Genomic DNA, 15,927 nt, shown 5'->3' with positions numbered 1-15,927 from the left:
TGTTGCAGCCGACTCCAGTGCATCCCTCACACCTCCGAAACGTGCCTCAGCTGAAACAGTTCCCTGCTGCGTTTGTTGCGTTGCCAGTGCTTTGTTTACCTCCTCCTGGAATTGACTACAGACCTGGGGGTTCTGAGTAAACATCGAGGTGTTGAAGCTACGCTTAGTTGTCTGGTTTCCCTTCCGCCAGATTGGAAATAAAAAAGGCAAGAGCCATTGACTTAAAGCGATTGCGTTTTCTTTCTTGCCTGACCGCAGCGGGGAGCTGGTTCCATAAGATGGTCCCAGCATAGGTAACACGTTTGGCAAGATATGCAGTTGGGCTGGCTGGGACAATCAGTAAATTGCTGTGCCCACCACGAGTTCGAGTGGAATTACTGCGGCTGAAAAAGTTAGCGAACAACATGCTGATGTTAGAGGAGTCATGGAGACAACGCCAGATAAATACCAGAAGGTGCATGTTGGCGTATGTGGTCAATGTTTGGATGTTCATGCGTGTAAGAATATTGCTTGTGGGTGTCCCGGGAGGTACCCGACAGACTGTACGTACAGCACGCTTGAAGAGCCCATTAAGCCGTCGACTTTGATATGCCGTGAGAAATGGTAAGTAAGCAGAAGAGGCATACATAAAGTGTGATAAAATGAAAGAACGAAAATAGGCTATGCGACATTGAAAAGGCAGGAACGTAGCGTATCGTCTGAGCACGCCAACTTTCGACGCGACGCCCCGTGCGACGTGGTCGACCATGGTGTTCCAGCTCATGTCCGCATCAAAGTGGAGACCTAAATATTTCGCAGAGCGAACAGTTGGCAGAGGCAGTCCATTACATTGCACTTGCAAGTCAAATGTTTGAGATCGTACTGGCGATATCGACATGATCTGTGTCTTCGTTTCATTCAAGATGAGACCGCGGATCCTAAGCCAATCGGCGAGGTGCTGGACAGCACTTGAGAGATTTTGGGACACCTCATCCGTGCTCATGCTGCTGGATCTAATTGAGATATCGTCCGCAAATTGCAGGGTCGCAACGTTATTATTATTATTATTATTATTATTATTATTAACTGGTTTGAGGGAAAGAGACAAACGGGAAAAGTCTGAAGAAAAAATTGACTGTCACCACCAGGACTCGAACCAGGGACCCTCGCTTGTAGCCAGCGATGCTCTAACCACTGAGCTATGGTGTAGTCGTCATCCCAGCAGATGCCGTTCAATGTTTTCTTCAGACTTCGTAACTCACACTTCCTGTGAATCCACACAGGCGGGTGGGACGCAGCCCTCACTGTAACCCACACACCTCACGTACAAACCAGCACGCGGGGAGCCCCAAGTCACAAAATACCAACTGGTTTGAGGGAAAGAGACAAACGGGAAAAGTCTGAAGAAAAAATTGACTGTCACCACCAGGACTCGAACCAGGGACCCTCGCTTGTAGCCAGCGATGCTCTAACCACTGAGCTATGGTGTAGTCGTCATCCCAGCAGAGGCCGTTCAATGTTTTCTTCAGACTTCGTAACTCACACTTCCTGTGAATCCACACAGGCGGGTGGGACGCAGCCCTCACTGTAACCCACACACCTCACGTTCAAACCAGCACGCGGGGAGCCCCAAGTCACAAAATACCAACTGGTTTGAGGGAAAGAGACAAACGGGAAAAGTCTGAAGAAAAAATTGACTGTCACCACCAGGACTCGAACCAGGGACCCTCGCTTGTAGCCAGCGATGCTCTAACCACTGAGCTATGGTGTAGTCGTCATCCCAGCAGAGGCCGTTCAATGCTTTCTTCAGACTTCGTAACTCACACTTCCTGTGAATCCACACAGGCGGGTGGGACGCAGCCCTCACTGTAACCCACACACCTCACGTACAAACCAGCACGCGGGGAGCCCCAAGTCAATTATTATTATTATTATTTAAAAATTCGACGAGGAGACAATAATTTTAATATGGCAATAAGTAGGACGAGCTGAAGCGACATGTGGACTACTTTATTAACAATGTAAGCGATGGAGACGATGCAAGAAACAACCTAAAGGGTAAGGAAAAATACATGTAAGAAGAAAAAGGGCAATGGAAAAAAAAGATGATTCGAACAAGTTTTCGTACAACACTCTTCAGGAATCACCGTTGTACTAAAGAACAAAATGAGAACAAAGGAAATAATATAGCAATCAAGGTAGGGTGACACGATACAATGACAGCACTGGAATATCGAGGTGCGATTTCTCACAAAAGTGTGCAGAAAACAAGGGTATACAAGTAAGAACTAAGCGTGACAAGTGTGTATCAGCAACAAAAACAAAAAAGTGAGAACGAATGATAATAATAACAATAATAAACAAGAAGGTGAAAAAACACATTTAGGCACAAGTGGCAACAACGTTGCCGCACTACACAACAGAACATTATTTGAACAATTTTAGGCGTGGGTTGGCGTGGGTGGTGAAGGTGAGATGCAGGACGATGCAAGTGAGGAGGAGAGTCAAACCGCGGTGGATGACGGAGCAGGTTCTGATTCGGACAGTGAGGGAGAAGGTGAGCTGAGTGAGGGTGAGAGTGAGTGTGAGGGTGTGCGCGTGAGTCGAGATTGTGTGCGTCCGTCTCGTAATAAGTCTTCAGTATACAACCATTTCTAGTACTGACTGTTGTCGTACTTATTCTGATTCCTGTTTTTCTGTTTTGTGCCGTGCTCGTCATGGTTATCTTTTGCAGTTACACGTTTTGGAAGCTGTTTGTCAGCGCATTCATAAGCCGAATTTGTGTGTCCAGAAAGATAGTGTTATTACCCTAAAATTGTTCAAATAATGTTCTGTTGTGTAGTGTGGCAACGTTGTTGCCACTTGTGCCTAAATGTGTTTTGTCACCTTCTTGTTTATTATTATCATTCGTTCTCACTTTTTTGTTTTTGTTGCTGATACACACTTGTCACGCTTAGTTCTTACTTGTATACCCTTGTTTTCTGCACACTTTTGTGAGAAATCGCACCTCGATATTCCAGTGCTGTCATTGTATCGTGTCACCCTACCTTGATTGCTATAATTATTATTTCCTTTGTTCTCATTTTGTTCTTTAGTACAACGGTGATTCCTGAAGAGTGTTGTACGAAAACTTGTTCGAATCATCTTTTTTTTCATTGCCCTTTTTCTTCTTACATGTATTTTTCCGTACCCTTTAGGTTGTTTCTTGCATCGTCTCCATCGCTTACATTGTTAATAAAGTAGTCCACATGTCGCTTCAGCTCGTCCTACTTATTGCCATATTAAAATTATTATTATTATTCTTTATTCCACGATGGCCCATGGCCAATAAGGAAGATAATATGATTCAAATCAGTCCAGAATCATATAAAATCAGTCTAGCAAGTAAGGAAACCAACACATTGCAGGGGGATGGGGTCACGATCGTTGTAAGGGGACAGCTCTTTCGCAATGTCACGGACGTAGAGAACAAACAACAGTTGTGTTTCTCAACGCAATTATAGCCGGTGGTAACGCGGACGTGCGAACTTTACTTTACTTTTTACATCACATGCACATGTACATTGTAAGTAGTATGGTCAGGTAGAATAGGTATACAGCAGGCAGCACTAGACTCGTGAGTTAGTCAAGTGAGAATTCAAGTCGGCAGGAAAGCCGCGAGCTCCCATGTAGGGAGCAACACACACTTCACCAACTATCGCCAAGGTCGCACCAACCTCTTCTTCACATTGTTGGACATTTGAAACTGCAAATAAGTTGGAAATAAGTGCAGGAGAAATATCAAAAGCGTCTGTGATGTTGCAAGGGAGGTACCACAGTACAGTACACAGTACAATACCTGTACTGTGATAACGCGGCTCTGCTTGTACTCTGCTTGTACTCTGCTTGTACTCTGCTTGTGCTCTGTTGTAGCGTTGTATAGAAACGTACATGTATTATAATAGGCAGCCTTGACGGTACGGATAGCGTCTGCAGTCTGAGTTTCTACCTACATGTGCATGACATGTACATGTATGTGAATGTCCATGAGCTACACTGATCCACGCTACCATCTGGTAGATCTACTCACGAGGTACTTGCCGCACTGGAAACGGAGCATCTCTGTAAGTTTGTAACCCTGGTGATAGTTTGGCCCGGAAAGCACCATACATGTACAATGTACATGACTGTATGGTGCTCTTCGCTCGTCTTCGGTCTCTCAACAAAACTGTAAGCCGGTGGCAACGCGGATGTGCGAACTTTACTTTACTTTTTACCACCCTTCGGGTACACTGACTCTTCCTCAGCTTGTTCAAGCTAAGCTGATGAGGAGTGAATTCCCCGAAACACTCTCTACTGATCGTGGACTGGTGCTTTCTTGAAGGTTTGCCAAGTGGAATGTTCCATGGACTTCTCGTGTGCTCTGGATGGCAGTCGTGAGTCAGTCAAGTCAGGCTGGCGATAAAAGCGCTAGCTCCAGTTTGGGAGCGTCCAATTTGTTATCGTAAAACTTACTGAAGTAATTTTTCCTTGTACATCTACATGTACATGTAAATTGCAGCTTTCTTAATTCGTTTCCCCAAAATCCAATAAAGCATTCTGGGATGTCGACTTGGCTGATTCCAGTTAAGGTGAGTTTAAAATGGTAAAAGTATGTAGCAAAATTGGTATCAACAACAACGTGAATCAAACCAGTTGCCTCCGCTAATGGGCAACAACTGACGCTCAACCACTACGACCAGTTCGGAGGATTTTTCAACTTAGGTATGTCTGGTCAGAAAATGGATAAATATCTGAAAGGATGAGAGAGTTGAAAATGTGGCAACATGGAAAAATGTGGGCACATGTTATGCAATCAGATTCTGAACAGTCAGACTAGACGTGCACAATCTCAGCACAGAACTGACATGTTCCATGCTACAATGTTCCCTTGGCTTACCACCTGAGTTTAAAGCACATCAGACCCCGTCACCACGTCCACGATTCATGCCTGCGATGCTGCAACGCTGCTTTGCATCATGCATGTCATGATTGGAAGCTGTGGCCTAAGTAAAAAATAAAAAAAAGTGGTATAATTTTATGATGATTATTTAAAACGGCAAACAAGTCAATCATGTTCAAACAGAGCACTGCTCTAGTCTAGTTTGTGGCAATCCTGGACATGCTAGTACTAGTACTTGGCTTTGCGGGTGGCGTGCGCCTGTGGCCTAGGCCCACATCCCATTCCCGGCGCGCAGAGCCGGTCGACCATTGGCTTTGAATTCGGCCGAACGGATATGCAATTCTATACAAATAATCTTCGCGGAGACAACAGTTTAATCAGAGCTATAAAAAGTAAGAATGCCGCAGACATCACCACGCAACATGGCAATTATATACACGTACACCTGACATGTCCTGGGAGCCTCACGTCAATCACACAATCCAGCAGGTGCGGAAGTCAGTAGGTGCGCTGTGGCGGAGCCGCCGAAGCCTCACCCTGGCGTCAAAGATCCTGTTTTACAGGTCGATGATCCAGGGTAGGTTGTCGTACGCTTCCAACGCCTTTTATCCGTCACTTCAAATTGGCAACATGGAGCCCCTCACACGTCTAACGAAGTGCGCTATCCGCGGCTTCTTCGGTCTGCCACCGTGGTCGCGCACGAGCCCGATCTTTGAACAGCTCCGCCTCACCACCCTGGAGGACATGTTTAACATTAAGCTCCTCATCTTTGTCCGTCGTTGTCTGTTCTCCCGAGCTAGCTCCCTCTTCACCAGCTTCTTCGTGAGAGTTACTGGTGACCGCACTCGGGGAGCAGCACATCACCTCGTTCGAGTACCATTTTGGCCCGGTCCTGCGGGTCGAGCGACCATGCAGTTCATCGGCGCAGTCCTGTGGAACCAGCTCCCGCCTGATCTCCGTTCCGAGCCCAGCCACCTTCAGTTCTGTGCCCTGCTAAAAGCGCATCATGGCTCCGTTTAAATGCTTTTCGGCTAGTGTGTTTCTGTGGTATAGCGGACTGAAGAATAGTAAACGTGTTTTGCAATAATATGTATGAAGCTATTTTGTATATAGTATGTTCCCATTCCGTTTTTGCTTTGGTGTAGCCCTGAGGTTGATTGCTTATTTATTTCTACCCTTCCTCTCTCCATACTTCTGTCCCCCTCCCCCCCCCCCCCTCTCTCTCATTCCTTCTGTCGTCCACATGTATCAAAGGAGGCGAAATCGCCTGTTTGTGGTGCGACGTTAAATAAACTTCTACAACAACTACAACAACAACATGTAAATTGATTTTCTCACGCGAAAATGCATCTACATGATTGTACATGTACATGTCATTCATCAATAATAATAATTATTGCACAGTGATGGAATGAGCAATCACGTTTGAGATCGTCTAGTAGGATGGTGATGAAAGCGGTAGGTCTACGTCTCTCAAGGTCTCACCGACATGGGACCGACATCAATAGCATAATGGCAAGATTAGTGGTACTTCAGTAGTACACTACTATCACAGTGCGTGCGTGCGTGCACACTGGAATTGATGTCTCCTGGAGCCTGTCTACATGTATCTGACTCAGTAGCCAGCTACATATACATGTAAACAAAGAGTTTAAAATTGCAATAATTGCGAAATCCTACGAAGAAGCCAATACACAATTTTTCTTAGAGCAATGATGGTGAAGAATTCAGGTGAACTGTACTCTCCCTGCCTACTATGAACTGCAGCGGCCACAGTGTGAACTACATGTACATGTACGTATTATCTCCTACTTCAAGTCCAATTTAAAACGTATAACCAGGCAGAAGTAAAATACCGGGAGGTGACACGAGCAGGCAAGACCAATTTGACGATTGCCTTAGAACCGTTTTCACCCGACGGGTGAGATTAGGGTCAGGTAGTTACCGACGTGTGCAGGTACGCGCGCGGATCAGGATTCTCTGGATCAGTGAGTAGTAAACCACCACGTACTCCCTGGTATAACTTACCTTTAGTGTACGGCTTATAAAGCAGCATCCGTCGAGTGTGGCGCCTAATTGACCTACATTATACATGTGAATGCTGTTCCTGGTTTCGATGTTCAGGAACAACAGTTTTAAAAATTGTCTTATTGACAGCCAGGACTGGATAGTTCCTTGGTAATGCTTCACCTTCAGGCTGAAGTGTTGTCCGTTGATTGCCTCCAAATAGGTACTATGACATGATTATATATTTTTCATGTACACGTACATGCAGTGTACCTACGATGAACTGACACTCCTACTCGTGGCCAAAGTACATCGTAATTGTTACTTTCTAAATACCCGGGAATCCGCCGCCAGAGACCTGCACGGAATGATCATGTAGAGGAGGGCTTGTGGCGCCATGAGCAACACGTTAAACTGATATGGGCCAACAAGTACATGTATGTAACATACTGGGCTATGTGTGAGTGTGCATGCGTGCGCTTGTTTGTGTGTGCATGTGTGTGTGTGTACATGTGTGTGTGTGTGTGTGTGTGTGTGTGTGTGTGTGTGTGACAGTGTGTGTGTGTACATGTGTGTGTGTGTGTGTGTGTGTGTGTGTGTGTGTGTGTGACAGTGTGTGTGTGTGTGTGTGTGTGTGTGTGTGTGTGTACATGTGTGCGTACACCACAGAGCATAGATCATCAATACGGCACTCAACAGGAGCCGCGAGTCTTGGCCTCGGAATCCGGATACAGAATTTTTAAGAACTCCATGCCTGGCCCCACCCATCACTGGCACGTCCAAACCACAACTACAATCAGTCATCACCGCCATGATCAATACAATATATACGAAAATTACAGCTCATACTCACCCAGGACGCATCATAAATGTACAATGTACGTGACAGGTGCGGCACTGGGAAGGTACTGTATTGATGTGATGTAGGAGCTAACGAAACAGAACTGGCACCATCATGGTGTTCGCCTATGCACCGTGCGTTGCTTTGTCAGTGAAGTGGCCTTTCAAGCACGCGCGGCGTTTTGTGCAGATGTTCTGTTTGATTGTCTTATTCAGGCAACATTCGGGAAATCTGTATACATTGCGAATTGTGGTGTGCAGGTACATGTATGTGCTTTCTATGAATGTTAGCAGTAATAGGGCACGAGGGTTGATGAGTGTGCATGGACGAACCCGTTTAAAATTTTGGTGATGTTGAGAACAATCTTTCACTCTAGCCAGACTACAGTCATGTACATTATACATTGTGCATGACTGTGCATGACTGTCCATGTACATACATGTACATGTACATGTAATTGTACTGGTGATGTGTGTAGGACCCGGCCGGCCGCGCAAAGCCGGAAGGTGGCCAAGTGCTTATCACCTGGGTGTCCGTCCTGCCTTGCCTGGACAGTTCCGCAGTCAGTGTGTGCGTGTGGGGTATGGCATTATTTACAAAGACCAGACCAGAGATTAGTCAAACAATACGACATGGAAAGAAGGAAGAAAATCAAAGATACAACGGATGAAACTCGACGATGAAACCAAAATGAAAATTTGAAAACGTGTAATGACTGTAATCCAAAGAAACTCAAGGCAGACCAGAGATTAGGCCTTTTAGGGACCGGCGGATTCTGCTCGAAAAGGTGGCAGATTCTGCGAACCATACAAACCTTATGGCGGGCAATTCCTCGAATTCTGCTCCATTTTTTTATCCACATACCAAACATGCATGAAACGTACCAGAAAAAGTACCGAATTCTGCCAATTTTATGGCCGGCAGAATCCGCCCGACCCTACCAGAGATTAGTACATGTACAATGTACATTGTAGATGTACGTACACTGATACGTGACTGTACTCAATCAAAGTGGAGTTAAAGAGAGAACGAAAATGATGATGGTGAACTCCAAAGCAAACCGGATTTTGATTCTACCCCGACTTTCTCAGTGGGTAGCTGGTCCCATGTACACGCATGTGACGGTGTGAATTATTACGGTCCTTTCATTTGATCTTCTTTTCCTTCTCTTTCTTCTTCATGCACATTAAACACTTTCATCATAATTGTGAGAGCCGTGGGCCAATAGCCCCCGGTGAGACGGCAGTCTTGCCTGTTCATATGGTGAAGTAAAATAAAGAAACAGCAACAACAGCTACTAATGCACAGTTCACATGTTGGCGTTGCCACCTAGTACCTGCTAAACATGTGTTATGCGTACATGTATTGAGAGCGGCTCAGAGCGCCTCCCCAAGAAAACACACCGTTGCCTGCAGCTAGAACCAAGCACACGGAGAAACATACATTGTAGAAAACAAAGGACCAGAGTCGACATAGTGCTGTACATGCCTGTATCGAGGGATGATGATGGTGCGTGACACTATTATAAAAGTGTTTGGTATTCTTCAAACTATCATGTTTCCTACTCTGCTCTCTAGCTTTGTTTTGGTGATTCTCACACGAAACCTTGCAAGCTGGTCAGAGCGTTCAGTGCGGGTAGGGCGCTGACTGGTCGACACTCCCATTTCTTATTCGGGGACCAGTGGGTAGCTAGCCTGCTAGTGTGTTCCGGTGGATAGCTAAAAATAGACTACTACTCTCCGGTGCATTTGGGATTCACATGTACAGGATTGTATACAAAACTCTCTGCGCTACTGCAGTCGCTAGTGTAATAATATACGGTTTTTCTAGTAATTACCGGTGGCTGCGGAGCCTTCCCCGAACCTCCCCAAGTACCGATCTTCCATCTCATTCCGATGTGCTGGCCTGAGTTTCTCCAGGTGGAATTTCACGACCACTCGGCCGCTCTACTATACGATGACGTATGTCTAGCTGTGTAGGTAGTGTTCGTAATAATGTCCTTTACGGCTTTAGCCAAGGGCAGGATTCCGTAGAAGTAGCTGGTAATCAGCTGACAGTCGGTACAACAGACTGGTACAACTCGTTGGACAAAGCCTAACTGTGCAGGTGCAAATATAACTAGGACTGGTACACGTGATATTTTCCAATGCATCGTTCTTCTACTACTACTAGTAGTAGGTCTACGAGCATACATGTCTGCGCTGCATTGCTGTGTGAAAAAGTAAACAAAAGCAGCGCTCCTGCACTGTTCGCCTGTTAGTGTTAGTTGCAGACCTCTGAACACAAGTCTAGTCCGGCTTAGACGAGAAGACTGCTGAGCGTCTTACAGTGACATTGTTTGCTTTCGTCACTGTCTTCGTTTGACAAGCATGCTAGCACCGTCGTTGCGGCAGAAACGAGTAGCTCAAGTAAACCTCACATCACTATTGTACGTGTCAACACGTGTCCATCAGAAGAGGCATTATAATTATTAATTATTTCATAGCTTTCCTGCTGTCAGCGCTATACAGTGGATTGCTCTGTGCGTGAAGTCTTTTGTAGTGTGTCTCAGAGCGACGGTTTCCTAACCTGAGCCTCGAGATAGGCCCAGGTCCAGGAGGCTCAACATTCATCCGGACTGGTGGTGCGCTGTGTTTACTTGTCATCCGAGTATCTGGAAACTGCGATCCACAACCGTCTCTGCAACCATTATCTCCTGTCTGCCAGCATGGGTCGGTACACATCCACTGTAGCGTTAATCATCTTTCTCGTGGCCCAGTTCATACAGGGCATTATCCTAAACAACTTCCTACGTCGTGAAACTGGCAACACGGATCAGTGGCTATGGCTCATCGGTGATCTGGCCCTGCTCCTCTTCTGGACTCTGATGATAGTGAAGCGTGGCACGACACTGGTGCAGCTTGACATGCCGTTCCTGCCCGTCCCCACCATGGCGGCGACCTGGGGTATCTACATGGCCGTGGTGTTTATCCCCAGAGTCGCGTGGCTGATGACTGCAGCCGGTACGTGTCTAGGGCAAAGCCAGGAGCGCAACCTGCAGGCGGAGAACTCGACCACAGTTCTGGAACAGCAGCTCTCCTTTGGTCTTCTGACTGCCATTGGCTGGGGTGCTAACACTCTGATCACAACGCTTGCTGTAGGCTCGACCGCAATGTTTCTGTTCCTGGTCATGTCCGGATATGGTCAGCATGGACTGTTAAAGAGCAGCAATGCACCGCTGGATTTCGACATGGCTGAAGCCGCCTTCTGCATGATGGATGGTGTAGAGTTCCTGGGTGCGTTCTTTGAAGTAGGGGATGTGGGCCAGTGTGGCAATACTCTACAAGTGTGCACTCTATGCAATACCACGGCTGATCACGAGGAGACAGTCTATATAGACGCCATTGAGGGTTCGTTCGGCGCATTCATCATCACCCTAACAGTGGCCTGCTTCACTCTGCCCTTCTTTGCCTTGTGGCAGTTCAAAAGACGCAGCGCCGTCTTAAAAGCTAACAATGTCATCAAGCAGGATGCACGTAAATTGTCTAGATTGCATTCATCAGCAGGGACTACGTCACTACAAGCTTCCTTTAGCAGCTCCGAGCCCATAATGAAGAAAACCAGCGGCAGCAGCAGCATAGATGGCGAAAATGGCAGTGAGGATGATGCATATGATCCCAACCAAACATTGTCTGCTCATTATATCGATCTGCTGAGCTACAAACATGACATGGAGACAATGAATTGCATGGAGCGAGAGCTATCCATTCTCAAGATTACCTACATCTTTTGGGATATGCTTGTAATCAACCTGACTGGTGCAATAGTCAGACTAGTCCTTTGGTTCAAGTTTAACCGTCCGATTTCGGCGCTCATTACCAAGAACATTCTGGCGGTCATATTTCGCAGTCTTAACCTTTTCAACGACTATTTCCTGCCCTGGTACCAAACACGGTACCCGAGAATCCCTGACGCAGAGGAAGACACTGATGATGCCGGCTCGAAGAGCAACAGTTTGTTGAGGTTCAGCCGTGTCCAATCGTTCAAAAAGCTGGGCTTAAAAAGGTCAACTACCTCAGCATCCACGTCAACAGTGGCTTCACCTGGGTTACGGCCGATTTCGGAGACTGAGAGTGAAGAACGAGACATTCCCGCCGAGTCGCATTCCTATGCTCTCTCAGCTGCCCTGCCAAGCACCATACTGTCCAAACCATCTCAAAAATCAGAGATCTGTATCGAGAACCCTACACATGAGAGCTTCAATAGTGTTGATCAAGAAGATTCCAGTAGGGTTGATCTGGATGATGATAATTCTCCCATGGCTGAGCACGAAGAATCCAGGGCTGCCCAAGAAGTGTCCAAAACGGCGCACCCAGAACACACCCAGAGCGTTGACAATGAACTTTGCGATAGCCCTGCTCATGGCGGTGGAGGAAATCACGAAGACGAGGATGGGAGCCACGCCAAGGTCAAAACACCGGACGAAGGCACCATAATCATTCTCAGCCCCGGGCATTCTTCAGAAGAGCATGAGTGTTAAAAAGTAGCAATTGAAATAGAGTTGAGTAAGCATTTTCAGTGTCTTAGGGTGCGTGGACCTACTAGTAACCTCAGCCGAGCTCCTGGCTACTAATCCATGGAATTCTCCAGTTGTAGGCTGCCAATATTACGTGCGTGCTCATCATTGCAATCTTTCCGCAATATACATGGATAGCAAGTTCGTTTTCGTTTGAGGTTTTATACTTTTTCAGACGAAATATTTAGTTGGTTTTCACCACCCACCCCCCCCCCCCCCCATACAAAAATACATATTATCTACTAGTAGATGCCTTGACGTACAAATGTACCGACGCGGCGACGGGCACCTACACAGTCCAATATGATTAACTTGTCAGACTAGTCAGACTTGAGGCAGGACCTGGTACTCATGCTGCCTGCCCGTAAGCATTACTTCGCCACTAGTTCATGATTGCTGCGATAATGCACAGACGCTGATTGAGAAGTTAAATATAAATATAATACTATAATCAAAAACCCTACACACACCATTCTGAAATCAAGTGGTCTACTCGCTGCAGATCACTCATGTCTCAATCACATTTTTGGCCAGGGGCCACCATCAGGATTGAGGAGAAAAACAAGTGAAGTGGACCTATATCACCAAGAGTATCCTCCCAAGAGTGTGCAACTGAGCTTTGTTTTCCTCCCTGTTCCTTTCTTTCCACTGTTTTCTTTTGTACTTTTACCATGGCTGGTTATCGCCCTCATCTCTGGGGTTGCTTTCCACATTAGCAATGCGTGCACATGCTACGAGATTGAGTTTAATAATAATAATAATTTATTATTGGCTCAATACCCGAGTTTCGAATAATAATAATGCAAGGACAGAAATTGGAGGCGTATCCAATTTCGCAAGAAAAGGTGACAGCACCGACGCAATCCACACAGTCAAGTAAGCCAATTTCGTAACCGAACGTTTTCGTTCCCTTCTCATCATGGGTAAATACAGGGAATAATGGGAAAATGTCAAATACAGCAACATATAGAGCAAAAGCATAGATTGAGAACTCACTCTATACGTGTGGAAAAAATAAAATTCAGCTAAACAAGTCAACAACAGGGTGAAGGTGAAGAAATGACTAAAACATAATAAAAACATCAGTGAGAAGAAGCATTCCTGACACTTTCACGAGGATTAGCGCCGAACAACTGAAGCGACAAAACATTTTCCTTCTGGACACACAGTTCAGGGGACAACTTGTGAATTATAATGCTTCCAAAACAGACAAATGTAATACAGATCTGCCACGGGCCAAAACTGAGAAAACATCATCTCTATACAACTCACGACAACTATCACTAACCAACAGATGACTCTTGATCGCCAATTGCTGACTGTTGGAATTTCTCGTCTTTTTTGTCACCTCCGATGTCGCAGCTCTTGACTCGTCCTTTCCACTGGGCAGTCGCCTTGCTGTCACTTCCGATGCTGCAGGTCCGGACTCGTCCCTTCCATCACACCACCCGGCCACTCGTCCGGTGTCTGACTCTTCCGTTGTCTTGATCACTGGCGTTCGTGGTGGTCTTCCACGCTTCCTCCCACTTACGCTCGTTGTCACCTCCAGTGTCGTCGCCTGTTCGTCTCCTTCAGTACGCATCCTCACCTGGCTGCGAGTGACTCGTCGACTGGGTGTCCCTGGCATTGTCTTCTTCGGTGTTGTTTTCACAGGTCTGCACCTCTTTGCTTTGCCGACTTGGGCCGGCCCAAGCCCAGCGCATGCCGTCGATGAGGAAGTCGATTGTGCTGCTGCGCCAGACGAGACCTCGGACTGGGACAATGCTTCATGTGACGCGACCTCAGTCGACGCACATTTAGGAGGGCGACCACGTCGAGGACGAAAATCAGGTGCGTGTACCGGGACTAACCTCAGCGGTACATGCTGACGGATTCGTGCGCCAAGGTGCTGAACAGTTCTGCCCACATACCGACTCTCACACTGCCGGCATTGAAAAAAGTAGATGCTTTTACTTGTGAACCAACACCTCACACTTACATGTACACCACAGCCACACTCACATGTGTGCAAACCAGACATAGTCCAGGGACCCTCATCAGGATTGAGAGAAAAAACAAATGAGGCACCTCAGCTGTCAAAATAGATATAATAATTATAATTATTACGTTTGGGCCCCGTTTTAATCTGGCATTGGAAATTTTATTTTTCATTGCCATCAGGTTCAGCCTCATTTTCTCTGTGATGCGCGGATGAGTCCACAAAGGACGAAATAGTTCAGTCCGCACATTGAGTATAAATATATAATTATTACAAACAATCAGAGTCTTCCAAGTCTTCCAAGTTGGAAGGTTGTTGGTTTGCGCTTCGTAGATGTGTTGGAGCTAGGTGTCAGGTCGTTGAATGTCTCAATATCCTTGTCAGTTTTGTGCCTTGTTGTCGCATTATCTGACTCAGACTGTATTATCTCGTTACCTTGGTGGACTGTTAGTGATAACTAGTAAATAACCTAAAGGTCCTTTTCTCTTTCCATATGCCAGTAATGATTGGACTCGGATGGAGAGCCAGGGATTACTTTATAAAAAGAAATGAGGACCGAGGAACTACAAGTTATGCTATAATGTCCACAAACACCACGAGTTACTTTACAATCCGCTCATGTGATAGCATAGCACGAGACTGACCAACGGTACTGACGTTCTACACCTACACCTAGCTGGCAATCAGCTCTAGCATATCTTGGATGAGCACTCCAACAGCCTTCCAGCTAGGAAGGTTCTAAGTTATGGAATTAACAAAGGCGGGGAAGGTGAGCGCAACCAAGACAAGCATGAGCTGAAAGTCGAGCATACTCCGAGCATCCGCTAGAGCATCATCTGGTCATCTCCGAGCATAACTCGCTTACTCCTATCAAGTAGTCAAATAACCTGAGCTACATGTACATGCATGGTGTCAGTAGCAGCAGCAGCAGCAGTATCCTAGAGCAAAATCACTTTTGTTGTCTCTTGTATGTATGTATGTATGTATGTATGTATGTATGTATGTATGTATATTTTTATTTGAATTCGCAAGTACACACGGGCTACAAGCCCAATTACATGGAAGCGAATGTCATAATGAGGCCAATTAAGAAAAAAAAGGTGGAGGAAGGAGGAGGACGGTAGCAAAGCAACAGGGAGGACAATTCAGGACCAAAATCAACAATTGCACAAATGTGAGAGCACCTGAGACTGAGGGTACCTGTGGAGCGATAAAATGCCAAGCAAACAGAAGAAAGGAAATCACAAGCCAATACACGCTAAACTGCACTTGAGTTAGAATGAAGGGGAAAACCGGAGCTCAACAAAATTATAACGTACAAAGTCATAATAAGAAGTCAACTGGATGAGAAGTAGCACAAGCAAACATTTCCTGACAACGAGAGGGCTCTCTTATTGCAGGATATAAATGTATGGATGAAGTGTTGGCCTGCGGCCGATGCGATTGTCTTTGCTTGATGTGTTTCTCAACACGTCACGTGATACGGCCACGAATCCGGCTAGCTTTATTTTATATCCATCCTATCCTCGTCCTGCATCCCTATTACTGGTTTCTGCTTACAAGAATACATGTTTTCGTGGAAGCAGCAGAATCAGTTCATAAGGAAGGGTGGCCCAGAATTGCCAAACGTGAGACTCCAAAGCGAA

General features: G+C 46.1%; 1 long non-coding RNA gene across 1 annotated transcript; it reads right to left on the bottom strand.

Annotated features, from left to right (window-relative positions):
• Positions 1 to 212: 212 nt before the first annotated feature.
• On the bottom strand, positions 213 to 7,024 carry LOC135822270 (uncharacterized). The gene is made up of 3 exons (XR_010554460.1): positions 6,929 to 7,024; positions 4,898 to 5,003; positions 213 to 783 (listed from the first exon to the last, which is right to left on the bottom strand). It is a non-coding gene; the product is annotated as an uncharacterized LOC135822270 (long non-coding RNA).
• Positions 7,025 to 15,927: the final 8,903 nt, after the last annotated feature.

The sequence above is a fragment of the Sycon ciliatum genome, chromosome 8, assembly GCF_964019385.1.
Source record: "Sycon ciliatum chromosome 8, ocSycCili1.1, whole genome shotgun sequence".
Lineage (NCBI taxonomy): Eukaryota > Metazoa > Porifera > Calcarea > Leucosolenida > Sycettidae > Sycon > Sycon ciliatum.
Note: the sequence above shows the minus strand (reverse complement) of the source record. Positions and strands in the feature narration are given on the sequence as shown.